The sequence below is a fragment of the Bidens hawaiensis genome, unplaced genomic scaffold (assembly GCF_021521415.1).
Source record: "Bidens hawaiensis isolate Kalapana, Puna unplaced genomic scaffold, B.hawaiensis_p1.1 tig00024830_1, whole genome shotgun sequence".
Classification (NCBI taxonomy): Eukaryota; Viridiplantae; Streptophyta; class Magnoliopsida; order Asterales; family Asteraceae; genus Bidens; species Bidens hawaiensis.
The window spans coordinates 62,046-78,435 of NW_027505047.1; the positions used below are offsets into that span (position 1 = coordinate 62,046).

The 16,390-nt window shown below is 34.5% G+C and overlaps 2 pseudogenes across 1 annotated transcript; both read right to left on the reverse strand.

The window, feature by feature from the left end:
* Positions 1 to 146: 146 nt before the first annotated feature.
* LOC143610185 (phenylacetaldehyde reductase pseudogene) lies at positions 147 to 1,624 on the reverse strand (annotated as a pseudogene).
* An 8,456-nt stretch (positions 1,625 to 10,080) lies between these two features.
* LOC143610173 (phenylacetaldehyde reductase-like) lies at positions 10,081 to 13,022 on the reverse strand (annotated as a pseudogene). Its single transcript, XR_013149544.1, has 5 exons — positions 12,808 to 13,022; positions 11,914 to 12,083; positions 11,656 to 11,847; positions 11,417 to 11,588; positions 10,081 to 11,335 (listed from the first exon to the last, which is right to left on the reverse strand). The product of XR_013149544.1 is annotated as a phenylacetaldehyde reductase-like (transcript).
* Positions 13,023 to 16,390: the final 3,368 nt, after the last annotated feature.

The following is a 16,390-nucleotide window of genomic DNA, read 5'->3' on the forward strand; positions in this document are numbered from 1 at the left end:
CTCACATCAACAAGTATGTAGATTCTATCTGGAAATACTTCCTTTCCTATATATAAATTCAACAACTTTAATGAAGAATCATGTTTTTTGAAATAAATTTTAATTATAAAAAATCAATTACCTTTTTCTATAAAGTTCATAAAACCCTAAGTAAAGTTGAGAGTTGGTTGTAAGAGAGGACCAATTACATAGCCAGGATTTATGACCACCAAATCTAGACCATTCTCTTTTGAAAATTTCACAGCAGCATCTTCAGCCAAGGTCTTTGCAAGGTGATAATACATCTAAAAAGTAAAAAGAGTACACAATTCTTCGTTAATCTTGGAGCTGTTTGTTTACATCTGAATGGAATCATTCAGATGTAAACATCTTATTCATTCAGACTTCAGACTGTTTGGTTCTAAACAGAAAAACATCTGAACAATTAAAATTATGTCTGAATCATTCAGACTTACTGTTGTTGCTGAATGGGACAGATGCTCATTCAGATCTGACTCATTCAGATCTGAATGAACCAAACAGCCCATTGAGAAAAACCACCAAATCTGTTTGATCATGACTTCATAAAAATGGCCGTCGATTTTTAGTTTATTATAATTTCTGCCCACTAAAATGATTACACGTCTCTCCTCTATATAAGAGGCCGATGATTCAAATTTTGGAAGATGCGGACAGAGCCGGCCATAAGGGGTGGCAGGATAGTCGACGGTCACAGGCCCGACATCCCGCTAGGCCCGATTTTTTTTTAAACAATTATATGTATTATATGACATCTAACCAAGAGGTTGTGGGTTCTAGTCTTATTTGAGATATTTTTAGGTTTATTTTTATACAAAAGTTTTTTACACAATTCAAATTATAACCAAGTAAGCCCATTTAAAATTAAATTGTTTAAACCCAATAAAATGTTTCTTTTACTTAAGCCCCAAAATAATTTCGTCTTCTCGGAGCCGGCCGAATATAACATGGTTAATAGGAGAAGTATATTAGGTGCCGATATAAAGAATGTAACACTTAATTTCTAAGATATTTAAAACCCTAACAAGTATTAACACTTTCTTTAAATATTTAAAAATTTAATTTCATTTGATCTTTGATTAAATCACAATTACCCAAAAGACTTGATGACACTAAAATCGCCAACAAAAAAAACATTGACAGATTCATCGCCAGCTAAGGTATCACTAAAGGCCTGGCAACGCAAACTTCACCGGCTGATCACCAACATATGAGTTATGACCAACTATTTTCGTTTGCCGTTTAGTTGGCTGCGCTTGACTTTCCAACCAGTATTAGTGTAAGGATACCAGTATTAGATAAGAAACAAGTTTCCTATCTTCATTAGAATCAATGGGAGAATGGAAAATTGCTCAAATAGTCAAACAGATCATTAACATGCTACCAAGTATTATTATCTAGTAATGTATACCTTTCTCCCCTCACAAATGACTGTATCTGAAAACCATGTTTCATCCACTACACCACCAGCAGACTCTGCAAGCCTGTCACTAAACATAACTGCAGCCATTGAAGAAGTCAATATTACTCTCTTCACTGATTTAACTTTCACAACTGATTTAAGAACATTTAGTGTCCCCTTCACTGCAGGATCTAGCAATTCCATCTGATCAAATAAATAAATAAACATTTTGAAACATACGAATCGTATGAAGTTAGAATCACACCGACTTTGAAACATAGAGAGCAAAAGGATAAAAAAGTGACCTGTGGGTCAGTGACCTTTGGGTCATCAAGTGAAGTTAGAATCACAGGGGATGCTGTGTGAAAGACACAAACGCAGCCGTTGATTGCAGAATCAAAAGATCCTTCCACACTCAAGTTAGCTTCAAATAATAATAGTCTTTCCTTAGTTTCATCAAAGGCAAGCAGATGTTCTGTCTTTTTTGGATCATCTGCAACGCGTTTTAATTGAATTAGTATGTTTTAGACGAAACTCAAAAGTTGGATTAAGGGACGGACCGAGGGAGCGGACAGTAGCATGAACGGTGTAGCCACGATCAAGCAAGAGCTTAACGAGCCATGACGCTATGTACCCTGAAGCTCCGGTAACACAAACCACCTTCCCTTCTCCACTCATGTTTCTGAAACATGGAGTTAGTAACGTAGATAACATATAATATATAATGTTGGAGGGGATTAATCCATTTGATAGAAAATATATTATGTTGCACTGTTCTTATTTGACTATAATCTTGATACATATTATTTAAAGGATTAGTTAATTATAGACATTATATTAATGAATGGTGATTATAGCTCATAGCCTTCCATGTGGTGATTATATGTATAAAGACACAAATATTACCAAATACAAAAGTGATTTTTTTTATGTTAAGTGTATGAGTTATCTCAACAGAAATTTTAATCTTTTAAGACAAGAGTGGGGTGGTTGCAAGATTTTAAAAATAAGAAGTTATGAATGAAGAATGATGACGATTTTTATTATTATTTTTTTTAAATGTTGATGCATCGCTAATTACACTGGTGTGTCTAAACTAGTTATTATTATGTTGGTTCAGCCCCCAAAACACACACGAAGAGTTTACTGTGTATTAAACTTCAAAGGAATTTAAGAGCTTGAAAAGAGAGAATGCGTGTATAATGGGAATGAATAAGGAATTAAAGTTTGAAGTTGTGAGAAATATTTCGTTAGTTGAGAATGTTCCCGACTAACGAGAGAAAGTTGAAAATATCTAAATTCAATAACCCTTAAATTTAAGGGGTGTTTGGGATTGCTTATTGTTATCAACTTATAACTTATAAATTTTTTGAAAAGTAATAAGGTATTTGAGATTGCTTATATTGTGAGAAGAAAACTGGAAAAGTTTCATAAATCACACTTTTGTAACTTTTTAACTTAATGAAAAGTTATAAGGAGGCAAAATAAGGAATCCCAAACACCCCTTAAATATCCAATTATAATACGTCTCTCACTTTTTACTACCATAAAAGCATCAAAGACTCGTGGCTTAACAACTTCAAGTTGCGGCAAAAATGTTTCCCTCTTTGGGTTCAGGTATGATTATATGTTGTTCCCATTTAACTATAACTTTTATGGGTGTTACTAAATGTACCCTCATTTCCTTCATTTTTACTAAACGTACCCCTACCTCAAGTTTCATATTAATACCATTTAAACCTTTATATTTATTCTTTGTCATTTTGTCATCTTTTATTATTATTAATAATTAAAAGAAAGTTTTTTATTAGTATTTAAATAGATTTTCTTTTCCTTTTTTTTTGCATATTATAACTTTTTTTTTGTTTTTTTAAATAACAAAAATTGTTTACGTAAAAAACATTTTTTTAAATTAAAAAGGGAAAACCATTTTTTTCCTATAAGTAATAATACTTTTAGGGTGATTTTTTTTTTTAAAATAATTTTTAGAGATAGCTAATTACTTTAAAAAATAAACACATTTTATTTAATCAATAAAATAGATTAAACCACATAAGACTTGATTAAAAAGTTGGTTTTTTTCTCATGTGACATTAATTTCATGCATTCAAACATATCAAAAAATATTTAAATGATCTTTTTTTCGGGTGTGAGGCATATGATAAGATAAATATAAACAAACGTTATGTCATTTTTATAAAGGCGTTATATCATTATTTTTAAATACATTTTATAATGATAATAAATATTATTATTTTGATAAAGAACAATAAACACAAAAAAAAATAGAAAATGAAAAAAAAAATAACTTTATAGTATTTGATTTGATATTTTAAAGGAGACTTGAAAATGACTAAAACTATTTTAGGGTAGTAATATGTCAAATAAAATTGTCAAAGGAACTGAAAGTATAGGGGAGATGGTATGACAAGTATACTAAGAGGGTACATTTAGCCTAACTCACTTTTATATATATTTTTAAGGGATTAGTTAAATAATTATACACATTAATGATTGAAGACTCGTTTCAAAGTGGGGTGGTTGCAAGATTTGAAAAGGGCATTGAGGTTTATACTCTATTTTTAATCACATCTTTTCTCTTTATAATGTTTAAAATTAACGTTGTAAAAAATTCCTAAATATATATACTGCTGCGACATGCTTATATTTAATAACGTTTTGATATAAAGTTCAAATCATGTTGCCACCCATGCAGATGCAGTATCTACCATTAGCTTTCATGTTCTTAAAAACTAAAATATGTACAACATCTCTCTCGTCAGCAAGTCTATAAATTTCATTCGGAAACAATTCTTTTCCTGGATTTATAAAAATTAACATCTTATAAAGCATATAAACTCGATTCATGCATATGACCATTACTTAAAATTATTGAAATTCAATCATAAAGTAGGTTAATTATGTAATTATTATCATTGTGTATTAAGTAGAACGGCCAGAACTGTAAATAATAGAATTAGGCCCGTTAAGACATTTAGGGTTTGTGATGGTTATTGAATAAAACCGTTTAGAATGTTAGCGTTAATTAGAAGTGACGCTTCAGTACATATAGGGCAATTCTCATGTAAACAATCATCAGTTCCATCAATAATATCTCACTTTCATACAAAATGTTGTTCTTCTTACTACACATATACGTTGCATACATCCCAATTCATGTGTTGCTTCTGATTTCCAACAAGTGGTATTAGGCCCACGGTTAAAGAGTCCTGCGTCAGTTACATTAAGAAGAAAGGAGAAGTGAAAGAATGAATCCCGATCAGAGAGCGGGGATTGAAGTCGAGATCATAAGATCAAGATCTCAGGAAGAATGGATGAAGGAGCGTCCCTGATGTTAGTCATGAAAGTGTCGATGTTGGCCAGGAGTTTCATGCAGAATTCGCGCCTTAGAAGATCAAGATGGGACCATGTGTGGTAGCGCTAACACCACTACGAAATTCGGTTCGATAACATCGAATAGCCACGTCATTGAAATTCAAAGGGAATTGGGAGGTCTAAAATTGGAAGATGATAGGTTAAAGTTTAAAGATGGGCACAGATTAACGAAAACCCAAGCAAAGAATCCGCGAAGAAGAATGAAGGCAAAAGCAAAGAAGATGCAAGAACCGATAAGTAATTCATTTTGTAACGAGCCATGCACGGTCAGAAAATTTGAAATACCCGGAAGAAGTAAACATGGCAGAACCGTCAAAACAAACAGGAAAGTCACTCGTTAAATGCCATAGATATAAACGTACGGGTCACTTTGCATTTGAATTCCCCTAAAATATTTCAATGTAAATGAAGAAAATGAGTTTATGGTTCATGGAACCCAATTTGAAACATATGATAGAAGTTGGTATTTAAAACTTCCTATCAGAATCATATGATAGGAAACATGGCAGTTTTAAAACTTTTGAGCTGAGTTACGGAACTAAAACCCGGTTAGAAACAAATTTTTGTTTGTTAAAGGAATGGAACAGAGATAAGTGTTCCAATTGTGTTTTATATTCTAAGCCTAGAAAAAAAAAAACATGTTAAGTTTGAAACAATTGAAGAAAAATGACTTTGATATAATAGTAGATGCTGGTATGTGTCTTATAAAAGAAATACCAAATGGGGGAATATACACTGATGAAGATTTGGTAAGTTATTTTGAAACAAAAGTTATCATGGCAGAAAGAGATAACAGGAGAAATGAGTTTTACCCCAATTGTGACATCATTTGATGAATGTATGACATTTTTAGATATGTTGCAGACTCATGTCTTAATTAAAAGATTTGGTTATAAGTTTAGAGAAGGATTTTATGAGTTACTCTACTGGTTCCACAACATGTATATAGACTCGTATTTCAGTCGACCGATACCCCCTTACTTAAGTAACGAGGAAGAAATCAATCTCTTTGATTTGTTTATGTTGGTGCAACTCTATGGTGGATATGAAGAAATCATTATACAGAATGGATGGAAATAAATAGCAATGAAAGTTGGATTTGAAGAAAATGTGTACATTGAAGTAAGAACAATTTACAAACTCTATTTAGAGACATTGGAATGGTGTCATGGAACAATGCTAGGAAGAAAGATTGAAGTCAATGTCAACGAAGGAGAAGCTGGTCCCGGAGCAATCTCGTTTGAAAGGCGAAGAGAAGATTTGAAGCATGAAGTTCAAAGAACACTTTATGATTAAGGGGAGTATTCGAATTTAATCATAAAGTAGGCTAATCATGTAATTAATAACATTGTGTATTAAGTAGAAGGGCCAGAACTGTAAATAATAGAATTAGGCCCTTTAAGACATTTAGGGTTTGTGACGGTTATTAAATAAAACCATTTAGAATGTTAGCGTTAATTAGAAGTGACGCTTTAGTATATATAGGGCAATTCTCATGTAAACAATCATCAGTTCCATCAATAATATATCACTTTAATACAAAATGTTGTTCTTATTTGTTGCGTACATCCTAATTCATGTGTTGCTTCTGATTTCCAACAAAAACCAACAATTATCGTTATGGATCAAGCTCATATCCCCTTGGATAAGGTTGAGAGTTGTTCACATGTGGTAATTACTATCGCCAACAAAAGTTGGGTGTACCCACGAAAAGCAAAGATCAATACTAATTAATCAATGGAATTTTGAGAATTGGGAAATTGAGTGTTTGTTGCAACTCGTCTTACATTGGTAACTAGTTCCTGCTTGACGTTTTGTTGAGGCTGAGCTTTGACAGCCATAACCACCAAAGTCAATAATCAACCGAGACATTGTGATGGTTCAACTTCTATATGAAATAATTCTTTTGGTCTTTTTAACATGAGTTTACACTCATTTTTATAGTTCTTTCTGTATTATTTATTTGATTATTGTTTTTGTATACTTGAAATCCTTAATTAAATTTGAAAGTGAGACAACACGATTTAGAAAACTATCTGGATCAAGAGTTGAAACACAAGCCTACATGTTGTTCCATAAGAGTTGTTCTTTACAACTCCTCTCGCTCTACTCGCACTTCCACTTGTTAGGATTAAACACACACACGAACCGAACACTAACACGAAAGCAATAATGAACACGAGGATTTAACGTGGTTCGGTCTAAACTGACCTACGTCCACGGGTGGCAACTAGATATTATTTATTGAGTGACAAAGGATTACAAGTACATAACGTCAAATATATAAGATTAATCTAGGGTTTGCATCTTATTCAACAAGAAATCCAACCCGGGTCGGGCTTCGGTCTGGCCACCCTACACATGTCTGCCCTTTGGACTTCAAATAATAAACCGGGCCAACAAGGCCTACGAACCCAACAATATCCCACTCGGAGGCCTTGAGTACTCTCGTCTACACTCCTGATTCTACTTCTGTAATCCGAACATTAAACATCTTCTAGTTGCCACCGCCTTCTCATCACTTAACCTGAAGGCCCGTTGAAGCTCCCCGGATCCCTAACACATCAGTCACGGCTGAAACTGTCCCTGACTCGTTCTCTGTCCCTACCGGCTCCCACTGTAATGTACTATCGGATCCTGAGATATTCCGAGAATAAACACTCTCCATATTCAGAAAGTATTTCATTAGAGAGACTTTTATAGTTGGAATACTCGTTTTCTTAACCCATTGTCGACCTGGAACTGTAACTGAAACACGACCTGTGCTCCCACTGTCATGATGTCCTCTGACTAATTTAACCTTCCTAGCTCGTTCATCGGGAATCTTCACTTTGGCTCTGAGTTTGTTACTTGCAAAACGAACTTTCTTCTGCCCACGAGATTCTGTGAACCGGATTGTCTTTTACCAAAACTGGATCCACTCCTTTCGGTGACATATCGACCATATACAATGAACCTATTTTCTTGACACGAGCAACCACGAGATTCCCTTTGACTACTTTCCACTGCCCATTCCCGAACTTTACATCGCAACCCTGGTCATCCAACTGCCCGACTGAAACAAACGTTTCTTCAAACTTGGAATAACCCTTACGTCTTTCAAAGTCCAAAAAATACCGGCTGAAGTTATCAAATCAACATCTCCCATACGCGTAACCTCTAGAATATCACCGTTCGCTAGTCGAACCTTTCCAAAATCCCCAAACTTTAGATTCTTCATCGTTTCTCTACAGTGAGTGGCATGAAACGATGCACCAGAATCCATCACCCAAGAATCAACGTTACTCTCAACACCGCAAATCAAAGCCTCATCACTAGTGACCCCGTTATCTGTGTCGTCTTCGGTAACGTTCATCCCTTTCTTACCATTGGGACACTGATTCCTAAAGTGTCCCTTCTCTTTAAAACCCCAACATTCAATATCTTTACGAGTCCTAGACTAGCTCCTCTTCTTGCTCCCACTTCCTCGTTGTTTACCCCTACCCCTACCTCTACCTTCTGTAACTAATATATTAGTTGATGATTCACCTGAACTTCTGCGCCTTTAATCTTCTCTAAGAATCAAATCCAGAGTCCCATCAAAAGTAATTTTTGTAGACGAACTACAAACCGCAGTCACTGTTTGCGACCAACTGTCGGGCAAGGAAGATAATAACAATAGACCTTGAACTTCATCATCAAACTTAATGTCGACTGACACTAAGCGGGACAAGATCGAATTAAGATTATTAATATAAACCTACCCTCTTTCATTCTTGTAGTCACTAGTTCTCGAATAAGATAGACCTTACTTGTTTCCTATGGCTTCTCATACATGTAGGATAATGCCTCCATCATACCACGGGCCATGGTTTCTTTCATGACATTAAACGCCACATCTTCCCACAACGACAATGCAATACAAGCCCTAGCTTTCTTGTCTAACTTCTTCCAATCTGCTTATGACAACTTTTCTGGTTTTTCATCCTCAAACACTACATCCAAATCTTTCTGAAAAAGTAGTGCTTCAATTTGCATCTTCCACCAACCAAATTTCTGTCCATCAAACTTCTGTATCGAAACCTTTCCATCTTCTGCCATAACAACAACTAGACGAAAAAACTGGATAAAAAACAGAGATAGACACAACAATGGTACGGGCCTGAACTTAACGGTTGTTCTACTGAACTCTGTTAAAAAATCAGCCTATTTAAACTGCAGCGGAATAACGAACTACAAATCAGAAACTAAAACTTTAAAATGAAACGATAAAACCTAACAAATGCCGTTAGCAATGGTTCTGCGTTTTGTTAACGCTTCTTCTGATTGACAACGGCTCATAAAACAAATAGGATCTTAATTCAAGTGTTCTTGGCTCATACCTTGCAAAATAGAATCTCAAGCCCCAAATAAATTGGCTAAGGTGCCAAAATATTTAATTCTACCCCTTGGTTAAAGAAAGAATGCCTCTTGGTCAAGCACCAAGCAAGTTAAAAAAGAAAACTCCTTTTAACTTTGGTGCGGTGAACAAAACAAACAACTTGTTGCAAACTCCAAAATAAAAGGATAATACAACTCCATTCTTTATTGTTTGTTGCAAACGATCTCTACGACTCACGGTTTTTTTTCACGGCAATAAGTGTCGTCAATAGCAATCGACACAAATAAACCTAATCGCAATCTTCACGCTTCGAACGTCCGAACGGGTAAACTGACACTAAAAGGTGGTGATGCGGTGAACGACTTTCGGAATAGAACCAACAACTAACAAATCGCAGGTCGCCGGGTTGGGTTAGCGGCGAAACAAGACGGTAAACCCTAACGACGATCAGAAAAAAGTAACGGCGGCGGAACCCTAAAGCAGTAGGGTGGCGGCGGCAGAAGGTTTGGCGGAGACTCGCGGCGACTCGGCTGGTTCCCGTGTTCTTCGTGTGATCCGAACCTAAGCTCTAATACCACTTGTTAGGATTAAACACACACATGAACCAAACACTAACAAGAAAGCAATAACGAACACGAGGATTTAACATAGTTCGGTCTAAACTGACCTACGTCCACAGGTGGCAACTATATATTCTTTATTGAGTGACAAATAATTACAAGTACATAACGTCAAATATATAAGATTAATTTAGGGTTTGCATCTTATTCAACAAGAAATCCAAACAAGCCTGGCCACCCTCACCCATCTGCCCTTTGAACTTCAAATAATAAATCGGGCCAATAAGGCCTACGAACCCAACACCACTCTCAACTTCAAGCATTACTGTAACATGCCTCGTATTTTACATAAACCATTTATTTGTATATTATAGCATTATTTTCAAAAACGGTTCCCACTTTTTCATCTCAAACACATATGAAAGCGTTTAATAAAATAACTACATTGATTTCAAATACATTTGAATTTCATCACAATATTAGTAGTAAACATCCAAAGTGAGCTGGGAAAACCGTTTGATTTGAAACACTATAATGAGTTGAAACTAAGACACATTGATCGATCATCTAAAAACGTACGTAGTATTTAACTCTGTTCCTGTTTGGGTAGTTTTAGATTTGAATACATTAGTCTAATCATCATTAGCTTAACGCTAAGTGAGACCATACATCATTAACTCAATCACCATGTCGTCACACGCTTTGATATCATGATCTTCAAGATGTTACCTTTGTTTTTATAATACGGACGTTGAAGTTAAAAGGTAAAAACAACAAAGGTCATTTCAACAAGCTAGTAACTATTATCATTTATTTAAAGCCAAGATTAATGATAAATGAGTTAAAAAAATGCTGGTCATTAAAAGCTTTCCGTTGTTATTATGTATAATAAGGATGCACATGAACCATTTCTGCTGATCACTTATGACTTATGAGTTGGTTTTCATTAAGCTAGCATGAAAGTACTTTACAAGTCTCAATTGCATATCACCAATATTACACATAAACAATGAATCCAAAATTCCAATTCTTTGTTATCATACAAACCCATGAACATCAATTAGTGTTTTAGAAGCTCATAGTGAACTTATTAAATTTTACAAATTAGCAACACAAAGCGCGGGTCAACTAGTTTAGATTCATTGTAGACCTGCTATAAAACAAACCCATGAATGCATTTAATCTGGTGTTCTAGCTAGAAGCTGAGGAAGTGCTTCTCCTTGAGGCTTTCGACAGTATCCTTGATGCTCACCTCCAATGGATTAAACTTAACACCTAGACTTTCCGCTTTTTCCCTCGATACATTGTAGGTTAGAGGCTCATCACACTCCCCATCTCTATACATATCAACACTCAAAGAAAATATGTAATTCAGATTTTGAGTTGTATATTACGACGTGGATATGTGTTACCTTTCAGAAAGGCCAATACTCGGGTACAACTTATCTACAATCTTTATAATCTCTAAAGACGGAACAACTTTGGCAACCGTGCAGTATCTACCATTAGCTTCCGGGTTCTCAAAAGCTAAAACATGCGCGGTAGCAACATCTCTCACATCCACAAGTCTATAAATTCCACCTGAAATGACTTCTTTATCTGGAAATAATAAAATCCAATCATTTACACAACTAAACATCGATTCATGCATATAAATGTTAGTTGTTATCAACAATTAACAAACTACCGTTCTTGTAAGGCTAATAATGCCCTTAGAAGTATGGTTGAGAGTTGGCTGTAAGAGGGGACCGATCACAAATCCTGGATTTATAACCACCATCTCCAAACCATTCTCTTTTGCAAACTTAACGGCAGCATTCTCAGCAAGGATCTTTGAAAGCGGATACCACAGCTGTAAATTACAAAATATTCGTTAGTTACTACATTTTGTAGACGATCGATTTGAGATGAATCTATACCTTTTTTTGCTCACAAACTAATGGATCTGAGAACCAGGTTTCGTCCATCACATCGCCATGTTCTGGAAGTCTCGAGCCAAACATTACTGCAGTCATTGAAGAAGTCAAGACCACTCTCTTGATAGATTGAACTTTTGCAGCCGATTTCAGAACATTGAGTGTCCCCTTCACTGCAGGATCTATCAATTGCGCCTGAAATAAAAAAGGTTTTGGCAAATAATTCAAGAAGTTAGACAAAAGGAAGATTAAAACGTTCACCTGTGGGTCATCAACTGTAATCAGAACAGGAGATGCTGTGTGAAAGACACAAACACAGCCGTTAACTGCAGAATCGAAAGATCCTTCTACACTTAAGTTAGCTACAAACAAAGACAATCTTTCCTTAGCTCCATCAAGAGCAAGTAGATGCTGTGTCTTGGTTGGATCATCTGCAACATAAATAAATGAAATCAATAGCCATTATAAGAATTTAAACAAAAAGATATATGAAACGCACTAGCTATTTTATTTTGCACAATAAAGTCACTATATATACTTATGGTATATTAAATTCCATAATATAATCATTAACCCAAATTTAATTTATCAATGTCCCTAGACTTAATTGAAATGCAGAACAAATTTAAATAATGACCTTTTTGTGTTTTTTCTTCTGATAAATTTAAGACTTCTAACATTTCAACATCAGGTTGAGGAACCTTTTTCATCCGAATATTAGTGTTATTATGGTATTAAACCAAAATAAATCGATTATATATATATATATATATATATATATATATATATATATGTAGCTTACGCATTTGTTGTTATGGAATAAAAGTTCGTTTTGCTGGTAAAAAGATTATATAACTTACATACTATTATCACACACCTTTACTTTTGAGTTCAAAGTCGTTTCTTTCAAGTCAACACTGTTCTTGAACAAGTCAGAAATTTTAGAGTCATAATTAATCTTTCACAATTATGCGAAATCAAGAAAGGAGACTTTTCAATTACGAACAAACGAATTTTGATTAAAGAATCTTAACTCGAGTTCAGATAATCATAATGATCTTAATGGCTTGGGTTAACCAACAATTTTATTTTAACAAACAAATTAAAATAGTAGTTTGAGACTAATTGGATATGAAAGCAGAGGGAGAGACTGACTGAGGGAGCGAACGGTAGCATGAACGGTGTAACCACGATCGAGCAAGAGTTTAACGAGCCATGAAGCTATGTACCCTGAAGCTCCGGTTACACAAACCACCTTCCTTTCTCCACTCATCTGTCTGAAACTCCTAGATTCCGGTGTGATCGAATATATACAAGAAAGAATTAGAGTAAACTACTAATTACAACTTTGAGTAATTACGGATATCCCTATTATTATTGTTTGCGAGGCCGTCATACCTTTATGTTTGAAAAAGTATTAAAACTCCATTGGTCACCTTTTTTTATTTAAGAATATATATTTATAAAAACCGCTGAATATATATATATATATATATAGAGAGAGAGAGAGAGGGTTTGGATCAAATACAAATGATATTAACGTGCTAAACGTGAGAATCAAGTAGAGTAATTATATATACAAAAAGAGTAATTATGTAATTACATCATAGAGTAATTACGTAATTACTCTATGATGCAGTTACATAATTACTCTACTTGTATATATAATTACTCTACTTAATTGATTCTCACGTTTAACACGTTAATTTCATTTGTATGTTAACCTTCCCCGATACAATAAATGAAAAAAAATAACTCTTGCCACCGAACCCCAACAAATTAGAGGCGTAGTCCCTTGAACCCCATTTAATTGGCGCCTCCAAGAATTACAATAGTTTTAGACAAGTGTACGTGTATCCACACTTTCTGGCTTGTATCAATATATATTTCTGATTTGGTATTCAAGTTGTGGCATTTGAACCATGGGGAGTACGTCATAAGATGATTAAAATTTGTGACGTATTTTTATTGTTGTTACTATTTTAAGCATTTGAATTATAGTCTTTTAAGTATGAGTCATGTACTGCAATAGGTCGGAATAAGTCGGTAGGTTGAGATGTCCGATTCTCTAGTTTGATTAATTACGTTGTAGTTAACTTTGCTATTAAAGCAGTCCTATGATTAAGTCTCTACTATATCATTAGCATTGGAGAACACAATATCGTTAATTAACATTGGAGAACACAATAGTTCTAGGATCCCATGTTCGAATTCAATGAGTATATGCCAATAATAGGGAGAGGACACTACTATTCTAACATCAAACTTGTGTAAGGAGAGGTTGGTAAATGCTTTGACTCTTTGTGAGAGTTACCGTTGTTACCAAACTAACGTCATTCAAAAATATATCGTTAACATGGGAGAGTAGTCATTCAAAAAACATGGGAGAGTAGAGTAACAAAGAGAATTAAAATTCATCTAATGAGTTAAGTATATTGCGTAATGTTGATATCACACTGTATGAGTTTATTTTATATATCAAATTATATTTTATTAAGTGTTTTAGGTTTTGTGTCATTATCATCTACACAATATTATAAAACATTTGCATTTGATTTAGTGATAGTTACAAATATATCTTACTCAGTGGTCACCTTTTAGAAGAAAGAAACTATTTATGACCGGCCAGCTGTCATGAGCATACAATAAAGAAAAGTTAAAAAAAAAAAATACTAAATCCAAATTAAAATGATTTCTATCAATCATAACATACATATTTAACATTTTTAATTATAACTAGGTAAAAACTTGTGTTGTGAAAGTGGTACGATGCGAATTTAGTCGGTATTCGTTAAGTTCGTAACGATAACAACAATAAACTCAAAAACGGAAATGCATAGAACATTATTGGCATTCAAGCTTATGATAAAAAAAATATATTTCAAACGAAGTGTAGTCGGTTGGTAAAACCAACACGTTGCAATTGCGAGTTGCGACTAAAAAACAGTCAGTTTGCGACATCAGTATTTGTAGCAAAATTGTGGCAAATGACTCATAGCCACAATTTTCCGACAAACCTGATTTGTGAAAAAAAGGCAAATTCCATTACGGCCGACAAATTTTGCTTCAAATTTACTACATATTCTAGTTGTCACTAAAAACGCGACAATTTTGCCACAATATTTACACTAGTAGAAAACCGAACTTTTGACGCGACTGGGTTTCTTTTTTTGACGCGGTGCTATTCCAAAATCGCGTCTAAAAACGTCTTCTCATTAAAATTGTTAATCAAGTGCCAACAAATTGCGTTTGAAGGTTTATAACCGCGCCTAAAGATTTAGATTATAACTTTAGCAACGGTTTTTAAAAACCGCGTCTATAACTATGATTTCTTATTCCTTACTCAGTCCATAACCCTAACCCATTAGATAGATCAGTTTAGATTATAACTCTAGATCGATCAGTTTTCATTTATAATCTCATAACCTGAACCCTCTTTAAAATCCCACTATATCAACTTCATTCACTACTTTAGGAGCAATTTTAAAGAACATTTAGTTGTTTACCTCTCCAAAAAGGTAACTTCATCATCTTTTCTTCCCCAATTTACTTCCTCGTCTGCGTGTTTCCCTCATTGCTTAATTTTGGGTAAACCTAATTTTTTTTTGATTTTCCCAAATCGGTTTTAGGGTTTTTGATTTTGCCCATCTTATGTAATCGATATGAATTTGGAAGTTCATTATAGTTCTCGATTTTGTGACTGGGTTTGTCACAAAGTTCATTAAGTTCCGATAATTCATGCCCACCACTCCAGTTCAGTTCCCGATCTCCTACTTCTATACGACCACTATGGATGTGGGCGAGCATGAGGAACCACACTGGAAAGAGGGACTGCGATGGTGATGCTTCTCGAATAGGCTACAGTGATGGTTATTGATGGTTAGATTTTTCTAGTTAAATTATTCATTCAAACGTCAGTTGTACATATCAAAGTTGGATTTTGTTATATTTGTTTATGGTCTTAATCGCAGGTTCTTATTGTGTTGTATAAAGGTGAGTTTTGAAGACGCACACCGCCTGCTTTTGATAAAATTCTTGAACCAAACCGCCTTTTATTTCACGCAATTAACCAGTTTTTTGTAAGTTATTTTTTAATGGTACTTGTGATATGCTCATTTTCATATTTCTTTATGCAAACCCAATCTATATACATATATAACTATGATGTTTTTTTTATTAACATTATTTTAAATTAATTAGACATACTTTTATAAGGATGTTGATATTTCTTTGGTCTTCAAGTGATCAACTCTATGCACCACTACAACACTACAGTATTACATTGTAAGTCACCAATAACTAATTATGTAATTCTTTTAGACATCAAAAGTGAAGTATATATATTTGGTTACTAAGCTTCACTTGGGATGCATTGTCTGAAGTAAAATTGTCATGACATAAATTTTGATATCAAACTTTTGGTGGAAGTTGGGACGATCACCTGCATCTAGCAGAGTTCTCCTATAACAACAGCTACCATTCAAGTATTGGTATGCCACCGTTTGAGATGCTTTACGGTAGATGATGTAGAACCCCGGTATGTTGGGGAGAGATTGGTCAGAAGGAGATGAGAAGTTTAGAAGTGGTTCAAGAAACATCTTCAAAGTTCGATCAGATCAAAGCAAGAATGAAAGCCGCTCAAGACAGACAGAAGTCGTATGCTGATAAGCGGCGACGACCGATTGAGTTCAACGTTGGTGACAATGTGATGCTCAAGGTCTCGCCTTGGAAGGGAGTC